The sequence below is a fragment of the Schistocerca americana genome, chromosome 2 (assembly GCF_021461395.2).
Source record: "Schistocerca americana isolate TAMUIC-IGC-003095 chromosome 2, iqSchAmer2.1, whole genome shotgun sequence".
NCBI classification, from domain to species: domain Eukaryota; kingdom Metazoa; phylum Arthropoda; class Insecta; order Orthoptera; family Acrididae; genus Schistocerca; species Schistocerca americana.
The window spans coordinates 1,026,452,081-1,026,467,155 of record NC_060120.1 but is presented as its reverse complement, the minus strand read 5'-3'; positions in this window follow the sequence as shown (position 1 = coordinate 1,026,467,155).

Below are 15,075 nucleotides of genomic sequence, written 5' to 3'. Positions count from 1 at the left end.
AATAATTACAATTATTAGTCAAACGAAGTAAATACTGATGTAGTGCTGTTCAGTACGCTGCACTCAGTCACCAAAGAATATCATTATCATCACCATCACCATCACCATCACCATCAACAACATGATCAACATCATCATCCTCACCTTCAAGGATTACGCCTATTGGCCTGTTCCGCCCCAGAATTCTAATCAAGTTTGGACTAATAATAAAAAATCCTATTGAAAGAACAAATATTAAAACAACGATACTACAACGATTCATATTCTTTTCAGGGGATATACACTACTGGCCATTAAAATTGCTACACCACGAAGAGAACGTGCTACAGACTCTAATTTTAACCGACAGGAAGAAGATGCTGTGATATGCAAATGATTAGTTTTTCAGAGCATTCACAAGGTTGGCGCCAGTGGCGACACCTACAACATGCTAACATGAAAATTTCCAACCGATTTCTCATACACAAACAGCAGTTGACCGGCGTTGCCTGGTGAAACGTTGTTGTGATGCTTCGTGTAAGGAGGAGAAATGTGTACCATCACGTTTCCGACTTTGATAAAGGTCGGTTTGTAGCCTATCGCGATTGCGGTTTATCGTGTCGCGACATTGCTGCTCGCGTTGGTCGAGATCCAATGACTGTTAGCAGAATATGGAATCGGTGGGTTCAGGAGGGTAATACGGAACGCCGTGCTGGATCCCAACGGCTTCGTATCACTAGCAGTCGAGATGACAAGCATCCTACCCGCATGGCTGTAACGGATCGTGCTGCCACGTCTCGATTCCTGAGTCAACAGATGGGGACGTTTGCAAGACAACAACCATCTGCACGAACAGTTCGACGACGTTTGCATGGACTATCACCTTGGAGACCATGGCTACGGTTACCCTTGACGCTGCATCACAGACAGGAGCGCCTGCGATGGTGTACTCAACGATGAACCTGGGTGCACGAATGGCAAAACGTCATTTTTTCGGATGAATCCAGGTTCTGTTTACAGCATCATGATGGTCGCATCCGTGTTTGGCGTCATCGCGGTGAACGCACATTGGAAGCGTGTATTCGTCATCGCCATACTGGCGTATCACCCGGTGTGATGGTATGGGGCGCCATTGGTTACACGTCTCGGTCACCTCTTGTTCGCAATGACGGCACTTTGAACAGTGGACGTTACATTTCAGATGTGTTACGACCCGTGGCTCTACCCTCCATTCGATCCCTGCGAAACCCTACATTTGAGCAGGATAATGCACGACCGCGTGTTGTAGGTCCTGTACGGGCCTTTCTGGATACAGAAAATGTTCGACTGCTGCCCTGGCCAGCTCATTCTCCAGACCTCTCACCAATTGAAAACGTCTGGTCAACGGTGGCCGAGCAACTGGCTCGTCACAATACGCTAGTCACTACTCTTGATGAACTGTGGTATCGTGTTGAAGTTGCATCGGCAGCTGTACCTGTACACGCGATCCAAGCTCTGTTTGACTCAATGCCCAGGCGTATCAAGGACGTTATTACGGCCAGAGGTGGTTGTTCTGCTTACTGATTTCTCGGGATCTATGCACCCAAATTGCGTGAAAATGTAATATTTGTCCAATGAATACCCGTTTATCATCTGCATTTCTTCTTGGTGTAGCAATTTTAATGGCTAGTAGTGTACAATAATATCATTTCGCACGTAAATTCAATAGTATGTGTGGATAGCGTCTGGGAAACGTGGTTTGAACAGAGTTAGTAGTACAGAACTAATAAATTAAAACGTCATGCCTGGTGCTTTTAGTATTACTGCATGGAGTCTGAAAATAGGGAGATAGGCGACAAAACTTCCTTCCATCTATCATTTTGTGGGAGTGTTAGGGAGAAAATGTTTCCTACCGATTTAAAGTTATGTGTAAGGTTTGTTGAAGTCCCTGCAAGCTCCCATCCTCAAACACTGAAAGAATATAATGTGGGGTGCTTTGCGCCATTAGTTAACTTGGCTCAAGACATATAAACAGTTTCCTACTTCAGCAGAATAGTGTTAAACCTAATAAGATAAATCTCTTAATGAGTAAATTACGACAGCATTTCAAATTTTTAAATTCTGTCAGTAATTACAGAAAATACTGAATATCAGTATTTTATAGCCCCTTGGAAGCCGCCTGCGACTGGTACTGAGAACGATGAACCAGGTTAGCCATTTAATAACATACAGAAGGGTCAAAAGTCAGTACCCATCGTAACCCATTGAAAACGTTAAGGTAACCTCGTTTGTTTGTGATAATTACAGATGCAAACATAAAAGTAGACTGCTATTTTTTTCAGATAATTATTGATGCAAAAACCAGAGTGTATTGCTATTACATTAAACATCTCTGAGAAAAGTGTATCTGCAGCGGATTGCCACTGGTCAGGTAGACCATCAGTAAATGATGAAACTAACCTTAAAGTTTATCCAGAGCCCTAAAAAGTCTACTCCCAGGCTCTCTCCAACAGGATATTTGTAGAACTTCTGTGCGGCGAATTTGACATAAGGCGAAAATCAGATATTACATAAATCATCTCGTACAAGGGCTATTCGAAGTCGATCCTGAACACAGACTTCAATTTTGCGAGATAATGTTCAATCACTTAAGAACAGGTGACAATGAGTTCTTTCCTAAGATAATTTGTAGGGATGAGGCACTTCCAAATTATCATGCAAAGTCAACAGAGACACTGTACCTACTTGTATAAAGAGGACCATGTAATTGTTTTCGAGAGGCAGTTAAATCAACCTGATGTTACCGTTTGGGACGTTATCTCTTATTTTGTAGTAATACTGGTCCTTGGTTGTTTGATAGAACAGTAAATGGACAGAACTACTAGGAAATACTGAGAAACTTTATCATTCCGGAAATACAAATAACCCACGATGACTTCAACTCATTTTACTTTCAACTTGTTGGAGCCCCATCGCATTACGTAAGACCTGTGCGAAACAACGAGTACACTGATGAGGTATTTTGCGGAAAAATTACTGGACGCCGAGAGGCAACAGAAATGCCACCCAGATCTACTGACCTTACACCAATGGATTTCTTCTTTTGGTGTTATGTTAAAGTGTATGCTACAAAACCGCAGACAATTGAGGACCTGAAAGAAACTATTTACAATGGTTTTGAAGACAGTGATTCTAATGAAGGACTGTGTAAAGAAGTATGCTTAAGCGTTCGAGGTCGTCTGACGAAATGTATCAACAAAGAAATCAGTTCGAGAAAGAATAATCCTGTAGCTCCAATGAAGTGGTTCGTCATTTCAGAATTCCAAATGGTTCAAATGGCTCTGAGTACTATGGGACTCAACATCTGAGGTCATCAGTCTCCTAGACGTAGAACTACTTAAACCTAACTAACCTAAGGACATCACACACATTCATGCCCGAGGCAGGATTCGAACCTGCGGCCATAGCAGCAGCACAGTTCCAGACTGAAGCGCCTAGAACCGCTCTGCCACCGCGGCCGGCTCAGAATTCCAATTGTTCGTTTTGTGTCCTCAGAGTCTTTCGCGGCGGTATGTCTGCATAATATCTACTCAGTTTTTAAGCTGTGTCAGTTGGAATAAAACAGTCGAACTTTAGATGGCTATCTCCACCATCGTTGTCAGTAGTAAAAACAATTGACTGCCGGGACTGACACACTTTTGCGCTTATACAGACCGAGACTAATGCCTTCGAGTATCCCCATAATAAAAAATCTAGGCGACTGACTCTGCCATGTACGCCTACGAACTCACGGTGCACGGGCAAAATAAAACTGGGCGGCAAAATATTTCATGCACCTTAAAAGATGCAGCCCAAATTACATCTTCCGCCCCAGTCGATACTTTAAGGTGGGTTGGCTACTTGAAGATCCAGGAAATATTTTACGGGGCAGTTATATGCGGCCCACCCTATATCGAGAAGCAGTGCTGCTAGGGTAGACTATTTGGTGTTCTTTGCACACTCACACTCAAAATCTTAAGAACTCCTTTCCGCAGCTAAATTCGCCGTTACTGCAGTAACGTGATAGCTCGTGCGAAACGAAAGAGTTAAACGGCGGAAGTGACTAGTTCCGAGCGTCGGATGTAAAAAGATAAACAGGGGACAGGAATGCTAAATAAAAGGAGAGCAGCACGGAAGGTGTTGCGCGGAGAGCAGAGGAGCGGATGAGCGGGTGAGTGTGTGGGTGGTAGTGCGGCTGGCGGTTTCTATTAGGCGGCAGCCCGCAATGAGGCGCTCTGTATTCTGGTGGGCCGCCGCCGCCGCCGCCGCTGCTACGTGGGCCGGCCGCGGCGCCACCTGCGCCCCACAGCCTGCAGGGGGCGCTGCCGGCGCTCGCTGCAAAACAGCATCGCATCGCGGGAGAGCCGACACGGGCGCCCGAATGGTAACACCAGTACAAGGCGTCGCGCAAAACAACGCAGAGGAAGGGGAAGAGGAACATCGCCATGTCAGAGGTAGAAGAGCAGCAGAAAAAAACAGCCCAGATGCGAGTAGGAGTGGCATTCTGAGGGTTCCGTACTACGACTGCTGACAATTCTAAAAATATCGGGAGTCCGATACATCGATATTTAAAAAAAGGTATCATTATCGGCTATAGACATAATGGGAAAAGTAGTGTTACACCGAGATATCGACAGAGAAAATATCTACGTATCGGCCCATAAAAATATCGGCTTCGCGCTGTAAATATACTGCCGGTTTTAGAGCTGTATGTTTAAGTATTGATTTATTACTAGATATTCTGTACATCAACCAACTAACAGCCTCCTTATTCCAGTTAGAGCAAGAATTGAAAGGAAAACGATGCACGATCAAACGAGACGATGACCACTTAGCTAACAATGGCAGCGGCAAGTAAGTGACACAGTAAAATGTGTCCCATGAGTTTCTCATTCGGTTTCGTCACATATCGGATTTCTCCGCAGGCCGCGGTGGCTGAGCGGTTCTAGGCGCTTCAGTCCGGAACCGCGCGACTGCTACGGTCGCAGGTTCGAATCCTGTCTCGGACATGGATGTGTGAGATGTCCTTAAGTTAGTTATGTTTAAGTAGTTCTAAGTTCTAGGGGAGTGATGACCTCAGATGTTAAGTCCCATAGTGCTCAGAGCCATTTGGATTTCTCCGAAACAGTTTATGTTGACTTCCTTGTTTTTTTCATTTATGCCAACAGGAGAAACCTAGCAGTTGTAGAGTCAAAATTGCCTGGTGAAGCTAAACGTTGCAGTTTCTGTTGGATATCGCCGAGCGCCGATTACGTCAGCATTACCCCCTCACACGCGTCCGACAACCGCAAAGACCAATCTTGTCATTTAGATTTTAGTTCATAATTTTCAGCAACTGCTATTACTGTTTTTATAGCACACTGGTGTGCTATTTCTCCATATCGGAATCTTGTTATTCCATTCACCACCACCCGCTAGTGCAATATGACTTCTTTTGTGCCAACATACAATTCCTTCACACAGTCAGAGAGAAAGACTGGTGTGACGAAAGCTCAAAAGTGGTAAGACTCCTTCACACAGCGAAAGTAAGATTATGTTCTACTGTAATTTCAAAAGAACAACTACCAATATGTTCAAATAACTTAGGGGTTTTCTGCCGGGTGATGTCGCCGACCACCGCCGATATTTCGACAGGAGCACACCCTGCCATTCTCAAGGCACAACTGCAAGGAGGAAGCAATGTGCAAGGGAATTTAATACCCCGGTGCACAGAGGAGAAACAAGGTAGATACCATACACAGAACAAGTAACCGCAGAGTCAACACACAACCAAAGATAATCAACATCAGAAATATCGATAGTGATTTTAATCAACAGGTGAGGTAGCACTAATTCTGTTCGTCCGTTTTTGATGAGAGACAGAGCAGGATTCCAAGCAGCATTTAAACAAAATCCACCACCTCTGTTTGTAAGGTTGCTTGATAGTTTGATTTCAACAGCTTCCTTAATAACACTATCCCAAAAGCTGGACGTGCAAGCCAGAATCTCAGTGTTGTTGTATTCCATAGGATGACCGGTGTCATGGCAATGTTCTGCAACAGCGGATTTGTTCGGCTGTTGTAAGCGTGTGTGACGCTTATGTTCAGTACACCGGTCTTCCACAGTCCTGGTCGTCTGACCAATATATGGCATGCCACAACTGCAAGGAATACGATAGACCCCAGCCGTTGTCAGTTGCTGTTGTAATTATGACGTCACACACCATCGTCGCCCGACTGCAACAACGCCTGTGAGAAACTGGTACGTTCGTAACTAGGGTTGTTGACAGTGTTACCCCATGGACGCGCCGCAAACTCGACTTTGAAGAGGAATGTGTGTGGGAGCCAACGTCCCAGGACGAGGGCTGGTTTCTTTGATATCCATTATGCCAAACCGCGAGACCTTCTCGTGCCGATTGTAAGCGGCGGTGTGTCTGGAATGTTTTCGCGGACACTCATAAGGAAACGGCGTGATTTGAACGCTGGGCGTCGCGGTTCTGAAGAGAAGTTGTGGCAACTTTCCCATCGTGTGACGCGTCCGCTGTGGCGCTGAGCAGAATTGTGGTGAAGGTTGATGCGCATGTGACATCATTAACCCATCTTACATGACACATGAACTTTTGAGCTGTGATCTTTTTCTCGCATGTGTCGGCACGCTGCTGTTCGAAGCGCTGCCGAGCACGCTTCTGCACCATTAGAGAGGAAGCTCGTACGTACCTCTCGGAACCAAATTTCAAACTTTTGCGCCGCGATGGGAGACAATTACGGGATTTAGAAAAAGTGATGCTTTAATTCCGTTGTGCAGTACAGATCTTTGAAGTTCTTAGACCGTTCTCACTGTTTCTGTAGGTCCATCTTTTCAGAGATGATTGCGAGACTGGGCTGTTCAGTATAGAATGTCAAATCAAACACTCTTCAGACGTCTAATTGCCAGACTGTTATGTTTATGGGCTCCCAGTTTCGGCGATTTACTACGCCATCTTCAGCCGCCTGGCCGACGTGTAGGAGGATTGCAACCTTGGTTCTAGTCAAAATAGGGGCCAGCCTACGCTTCTTACAGCGATCAATTCAACCATCATCTGCCGATAGGTCGGTACTCGCCGTATCAAGCAGAAATCTACAAATGCCAGTCTTTGAAAGCTGGGCTCTATTTTGACCGGAACCAGGGTTGGAATCTTCCAACACGCCGGTCAGGAAACCTGAAGCTGACGTACTAAATCGCCGAAACTGGTAGCCCAATAAAATAACAGTTTGGAAATTAGACGGGTGAAAGGTGCCTGGCATTCTGTTCACACAGTTATTCTTTGTGAACATGATACGAGGGTACTTCGGAAACTATAAGTTCCGTGTGGTAACAAAAAAGGAATCGAATACAGGCAAAAGAAATCAGTTTATTTCACAGAAATCTGTAGCACTTACACTACTTTTCAACATAGCCCCCGTAATTTTCCTGGTATCTCTCATAGCGAGGTGGAAGTTTGTGTGTTCCTTCATCATCATAGAATGTTGCCGCCTGTGTTGTCAACCATGTGGTACCACGTCCTTATTTTACCTCCTCATCGTTCTTGACGCTCTTACCACCAAGGAACGACTTCATTAGCCGAAAGAGATGGAAATCGCTAGAGAACGTAGGCGGAACTGAACGGAGGATGGCCAAAAAGTGTCAGCCAAAGCTCTGAAGGAGTTCTTTTGTCACATTCGCAGTGTGTCGTCGGGCGCTGTCGTGAATGAAAACCACACCTTTTGAGAGCATTCCTCTGCGCTTGTTCTGTATTGCGCAGCTATATTTCTTAAGCGTCTCGCAGTAAACGTACTTATTGATTGTTTCACCTCGCACTAAAAAGTCAGTCACTAAAATGCCTTGTCTGCCCCAGATAACTGCGCAATTGGCTTTTCGGGGTGTCAAGAATTGCTTCGGTTTCACCTTTCCTGGGCACAAAGTGTGCCTCCATTCCAGCGATTGTCGTTTCGTTTCAGAGGTGTCATAAGCAAACCAAGTTTCATACCCCGTGACTATTGGGGATAAGAATTTCACTGTAACGTGACAAAAAATTAAGTCCGCTGCCCATCCGTTGTTGTTTGTGTTGCTCACTAAGAAGTTTTGGCACCCAAGTTCATGAAAACACAGTTTTTCAGTGACAATCTCGTAATTACTGTTCGTCAAACTTGTGTTTGACAAGCATTAATCGTAAACCTACCGTTTTTGTTAATCATTTCTTCGGCTGCACTAATCTGTTCTTCAGAATTCACAGATGGATGTCCACTTTGTTCTACGTCATGCACTTGATCATGACCTTCCTTAAATTGTCGGAGCCATTTCTCACGATCTAAGCACTCGCATTTCCTGTGTAAACCTCGCAGACTTGAATGTCAATTGGTCTAACATTCTTAGCATTCACAAAAGCGAATCACAGATATCAATTCATACGTGGCGGGATTTTCGATCAACGATGCCATTATAAACAACGCAGCGGGATTTTAGATCAACGATGCCATTGTATACAATAACTACGAATAACACACAACAAAGAGTGAGCTCGAAATGACGTCATTTCGTTCTGCTTGAACCAGAGATACTATTGTGCATGAGCGGAACTGCGATCGTAGCAGTGCCGCGGACAAAAATCGAAACGGAAATCACTTCCCGAACTACCCTTGCATCTTTGACATTTCCCGCCATACGTGCAGCAACTAACCGTCAAAACGCCAAGAAGAAAGAAATTTGTACACCAGTACGAGTTGGTACATAAAATATGGATATGTTGCCATTTCTATGCACATGGTACTTTTTTTTACGTAACTATACTGCTGCTAATTTACTTTCACAGGGTTCCGATTTCGCAGCAGTAACACAGTGTTCTTCTCTGTACAGGTAATCACTAGACAAAGGCTAACGGAAAGCCGAGTCCGACTGTGAAATTAAGGAAAAGTTTTAATAAATCTCACCCTGAGTGGGAAAATGTCCCAATCACCTCTGTTACACTTCCGCGTTAACAGCAATTTCCTTTACAGATGCGCTGCAGCCTCCGAGAATCCTTCCAACAATGTTTAGTCTTCCACACAGCTTCTGTAAGTTGATGTTACGAGGTGGAACCATCTCATATCTTTTCAACGTATTACATTAACTCTGCTGGCTACAAAATTATCAATTGATTCCTTGCTGAACGTAGGAGCTGGAATCTCACCGTCACGTACTGTTTCTGGATAGATGTTAGGGAGCTTAGCATATCTAGTTGCAGCTGCCAGTTACTGAACTACAGATACCGTCCGCTATATTCAAGCAGCGAGTATCTCTTCCGCTAATGATCCTTTATCTTGCCTTAGTATTCATTTCCACTTTATCTCCTTACTCTGCTTCTCTACTGGTATCAAATTTCGAATGATTAGTAATGCGTATTAAGTTCGGCTGTCATAATCCTACGACGGTCCCGTCATTTGTTACGAAATATGTCGAGTTTACATGATCAGTTCAGCGGGTATTTTCACACAGTATTATTCACTATCGAAGATGAGTACTGATTTGACATCACTGTTAAGTATCCGTAAACTGCTGGTCAGGCGAATTTCGCTAGATTTACAATTTGTCTCTAGCTTTGAGGAGGTGCCATTTGCCTTTGAGATTAGGCGCCGAACATGCAGCATGGCCCACCTTGCGAGACGCAGCTATCGAGCTAACAAAAATTATTCATCCGTCTGTGCCGTTTCCACTAAGTGGTGCCCGGTTTCCCATCCCGAAGATCCTGACTACGCCCATCACCTGTGTCTGTTCTCTCACAACTTCCAGGATAAATCAGACAAACTGCAGTGCGCAAAACGTGGAGGCTGCAGTAAACGAAATCAAAAGGGAAGGACTAGTCGTATGTATTTCGCCACGAATTCCTCTCCTGTGCCAACTTCTTAATCTCACAGTAACTCTTGCACCCTACGCCCACGATTATTTTTTGGAGATCTCTCCCCCTAAAGTTTTTCCTCTCTGCGGGTTGCACCGTCTCCTGCAAAGCTTTGTAAAAACCGCAATAGAATGTTATGATAATCACAAGTGAACTGTGTCAATAAGGAACAAAAATATGCGTGTTTATGTATGTAAATGTGCTATCAATGATGAAACAATATTTTGGAACGCTAAAACTCTACATCTTTACGTGTCTTGAACAGAAAAATATTAACAACAAATATATTTCTGTGCAACAGATACTAACAATAACAAAGACAATGAGTATACTATGTCATTGAATTTCTACATAACTGTGTGATAAAGCCTTGGATGAATAAAATGATCACTCTGGCGTTAGCTCTCGAGCATACTAGACGCTTTTGTAAGGCGTTGCTTTTGAACGCACGATTCTGTTAACTGTACGTAAGTTTTTTCACAATAAATGTATAAAAAGTATTTGTCCTTTTCATCTCATTTCATACTTCTCCCTCCAGGTGAACGTAATTAAGTGGGAATAATTAATTATTGTTAGAATTCAAGTTTTATCATTGCCCATCCGCCATTCGTTTGTGTAATGGCACTTTGGCAGCCATTAATTATGGAAATGCAATTAATCAAATGATTTTCGGGATTCAACCACGAAATAACAGTAAAAGTACTTTAAATATTTTGCCATCAGGAAAAGAAAATATTTTTTGTAGAAAAGTTTTCATTAAATATACACGATTAGCCAAAAGATAATAAATAATAATACGAGGCTCAGGCTTGCTTATGAGTAAATCGCTGACTGGTAAAAATCTTTGTCTTCACTGCCTTAAATATTATTCAAATCATAATTAACAGTACAAAAGGTCAGTGTTTAACAAAGAAACTATGTAACACCCAGAATAATAGTGCAGCTGGTAGGTGATTATGTCGTGTCTCTCTCTGCAACAATGTTTGTCTATCGGGCATTAACTAGTACAGTTTTAAACAAACCATGCGTATTTTTGAGCAAGCCGAGTGTGTTGACAACATAATTGTTGCAATCCAAAGTAGTACCTTCAATCAGAATTATGTCTACATTGGAACACTGATGACTGTTAGGGTATATTTTAGGCGCTACTACGAGTGTGCGAAATACAGAGTGGTCCATTGATCGTGACCGGGCCAAATATCTCACCCAATAAGCGTCAGTGTCGTCCTAACCGCCGTCTGCTTCACGTCTGCTGTGCAGCGAGCTACCTTAATTTAAGTATTAACTGTATTTTTCTTACTTGTCACTTCTTCTTCCGTGTGGTTTTGCTTTTAGGAAGCTTTAATTGTCGAGTGCTATTAATAGTGTTCCATAGATTTCGTGTTTGTTTTGAATACAGTCAGAGAGAGTCCCTTTAGTCAACCATAGTGCCAGTAGTGCTAGTGTTTGTTTTCAATACAGTCCAGAGACAGGTAGTGCTATTTTCATTGTTTTCTACAAGAAGTGGCTAGCAATCGCAGTTTAGTCAATAATCAGCCGCCTTTAGTGAATTAGCAGTCTAGTTAAAAGTTGATTAACTCTCTTCAGTAAATTGATTCCTTAGGATGGATAGGATGTGTGACTGCTGTGTACGGACGCAGGAGGAGCTGGCCACTGTTCACGAACAGCTGAGTGTGTTGGTGGCCGCGGTCAGCCGTCTTCAGGCTGCTGCCTTAGAGTGTAGCGGCAGTGGGGAGTCTGGTGCGTCGCATGGTACACCCCAGGTGTTACATGCTTCACCCACTGTCCCTGCTGTCGAGACATCTTCGCGGGTACCGGGCGCGGTTGGGCCACCCTCTCCCCAAGGGGAGTGGCGGGTTCAGCGGCGTTCGCGGCGCACGTCGCGGAGAGTAAATGTGAAGGCTGGCCGTGTGGCATCGCCCGCTCTTCCTGTGAGTGGACATGTGGCTGCTCCTTCAGCAAGGTCCGAGCAGGCACACGGGGGGAGGGGTTTATTAGTTATTGGGAACTCCAACGTTAGGCGGGTGATGGAACCCCTTAGGGAAATAGCGGAAAGGTCGGGGAAGAAGGCCAGTGTTCACTCTGAGATGTGGAGGAGGCCCTACCGGCGGCGATAGAGAGCACTGGGTGCACCCGACTGCAAATTGTTGCTCATGTCGGCACCAATGACTCCTGCCGTCTGGGTTCAGAGGTCATCCTCAGTTAGTACAGGCGGTTGGCGGAACTGGTGAAGGCGGAAAGCCTCGCTCGCGGGGTGGAATCCGAGCTAACTATTTGTAGTATCGTTCCCAGAACCGACCGCGGTCTGGTTTGGAGCCGAGTGGAAGGCTTAAACCAGAGGCTCAGACGATTCTGCGGAGATCTGGGGTGCAAATTTCTCGACCTCCGCTATCGGGTGGAGAAATGTAGGGTCCCCCTGAATAGGTCAGGCGTGCACTACACGCCGGAAGCGGCTACAAGGGTAGCGGAGTACGTGTGGAGTGCACATGGGTTTTTTTTAGGTTAGAGAATTCCCTCCCTAGGCCCGACAAGACGCCTCCTGAGACGCGGGAAGGTAGAAGTAGGCAAAATGTAACAGGGAATAACAATATTAATGTGCTAATAGTAAACTGCAGGAGCGTCCCAGAACTGCTCTCATTAATAAACGGTCCCAACGTCCATATAGTACTAGGGACAGAAAGTTGGCTGAAACCAGACGTAAACAGTAATGAAATCCTAAACTGAGATTGGAATGTATACCGCAGAGACAGGCTGGACAGTGACGGGGGAGGCTTGTTTATAGCGATAAGAAGTGCAATAGTATCGAAGGAAATTGACGGAGACGCGAAATGTGAAATGATCTGGGTGAAGGTCACGGTTAAAGCAGGCTCAGACATGGTAATTGGATGTCTCTATAGGCCCCCTGGCTCAGCAGCTGTTGTGGCTGAGCACCTGAAGGATAATTTGGAAAATATTTCGAGTAGATTTCCCCACCATTTATAGTTCTGGGTGGAGATTTTAATTTGCCGGATATAGACTGGGAGACTCAAACGTTCATAACGGGTGGCAGGGACAAAGAATCCAGTGAAATTTTTTTAAGTGCTTTATCTGAAAACTACGTTGATCAGTTAAACAGAGAACCGACTCGTGGCGATAACATATTAGACCCTCTGGTGACAAACAGACCTGAACTATTTGAAACAGTTAACGCAGAACAGGGAATCAGCGATCATTAAGCGGTTACGGCATCGATGATTTCAGCCGTAAATAGAAATATTAAAAAAGGTAGGAAGATTTTTCTGTTTAGCAAAAGTGACAAAAAGCAGATTACAGAGTACCTGACGGCTCAACACAAAAGTTTTGTCTCAAGTACAGATAGTGTTGAGGATCAGTGGACAAAGTTCAAAACCATCGTACAATATGCGTTAGATGAGTATGTGCCAAGCAAGAACGTAAGAGATGGAAAAGAGCCACCGTGGTACAACAACCGAGTTAGAAAACTGCTGCGGAAGCAAAGGGAACTTCACAGCAAACATAAACATAGCCAAAGCCTTGCAGACAAACAAAAATTACGCGAAGCGAAATGTAGTGTGAGGAGGGCTATGCGAGAGGCGTTCAATGAATTCGAAAGTTAAGTTCTATGTACTGACTTGGCAGAAAATCCTAAGAAATTTTGGTCTTATGTCAAAGCGGTAGGTGGATCAAAACAAAATGTCCAGACACTCTGTCACCAAAATGGTACTGAAACAGAGGATGACAGCCTTAAGGCCGAAATACTAAATGTCTTTTTCCAAAGCTGTTTCACAGAGGAAGACTGCACTGTAGTTCCTTCTCTGGATAGTCGCACAGATGACAAAATGGTAGATATCGAAATAGACGACAGAGGGATAGAGAAACAATTAAAATTCCTCAAAAGAGGAAAGGCCGCCGGACCTGATGGGATACCAGTTCTATTTTACACTGAGTACGCGAAGGAACTTGCCCCCCCCCCCCCCCTTCTTGCAGCGGTGTACCGTAGGTCTCTAGAAGAGCGAAGCGTTCCAAAGGATTGGAAAAGGGCACACGTCATCCCCGTTTTCAAGAAGGGACGTCGAATAGATGTGCATAACTATAGACCTATATCTCTAACGTCGATCAGTTGTACAATTTTGGAACACGTATTATGTTCGAGTATAATGACTTTTCTGGAGACTAGAAATCTACTCTGTAGGAATCAGCATGGGTTTCGAAAAAGACGGTCGTGTGAAACCCAGCTCGCGCTATTCGTCCATGAGACACAGGTTCACAGGTAGATGCCGAGTTTCTTGACTTCCGCAAGGCGTTCGATACAGTTCCCCACAGTCGTTTAATGAACAAAGTAAGAGCATATGGACTATCAGACCAATTGTGTGATTGGATTGAGGCGTTCCTAGATAACAGAACGCGGCATGTCACTCTCAATGGAGAGAAGTCTTCCGAAGTAAGAGTGATTTCAGGTGTGCCGCAGGGGAGCGTCGTAGGACCCGTTGCTATTCACAATATATATAAATGACCTTGTGGATGGCATCGGAAGTTCACTGAGGTTTTTTCGGATGATGCTGTAGTATATCGAGAGGTTGTAACAATGGAAAATTGTACTGAAATGCAAGAGGATCTGCAACGAATTGACGCATGGTGCAGGGAATGGCAACTGAATCCCAATGTAGACAGGTGTAATGTGTTGCGAATACATAGAAAGAATGATCCTCTATCACTTAGCTACAATATAGCGGGTCAGCAACTGGAAGCAGTTAATGCCATAAATTATCTGGGAGTACGCATTAGGAGTGATTTAAAATGGAATGATCATATAAAGTTGATCGTCAGTAAAGCAGATGCCAGACAGATTCATTGGAAGAATCCTAAGGAAATGCAATCCGAAAACAAAGGAAGTAGGTTGCAGTACGCTTGTTCGCCCACTGCTTCAATGCTGCTCAGCAGTGTGGGATCCGTACCAGATAGGGTGAAGAGATAGAGAAGATCCAACGGAGAGCAGTGCGCTTCGTTACAGGATCATTTAGTAATCGCGAAAGCGTTACGGAGATGATAGATAAAATCCAGTGGGAGACTGCAGGAGAGACGCTCAGTAGCTCGGTACGGGCTTTTGTTTAAGTTTCGAGAACATACCTTCACCGAAGAGTCAAGCATAATATTGCTCCCTCCTACGTATATCTCGCGAAGAGACCATGAGGATAAAATCAGAGAGATTAGAA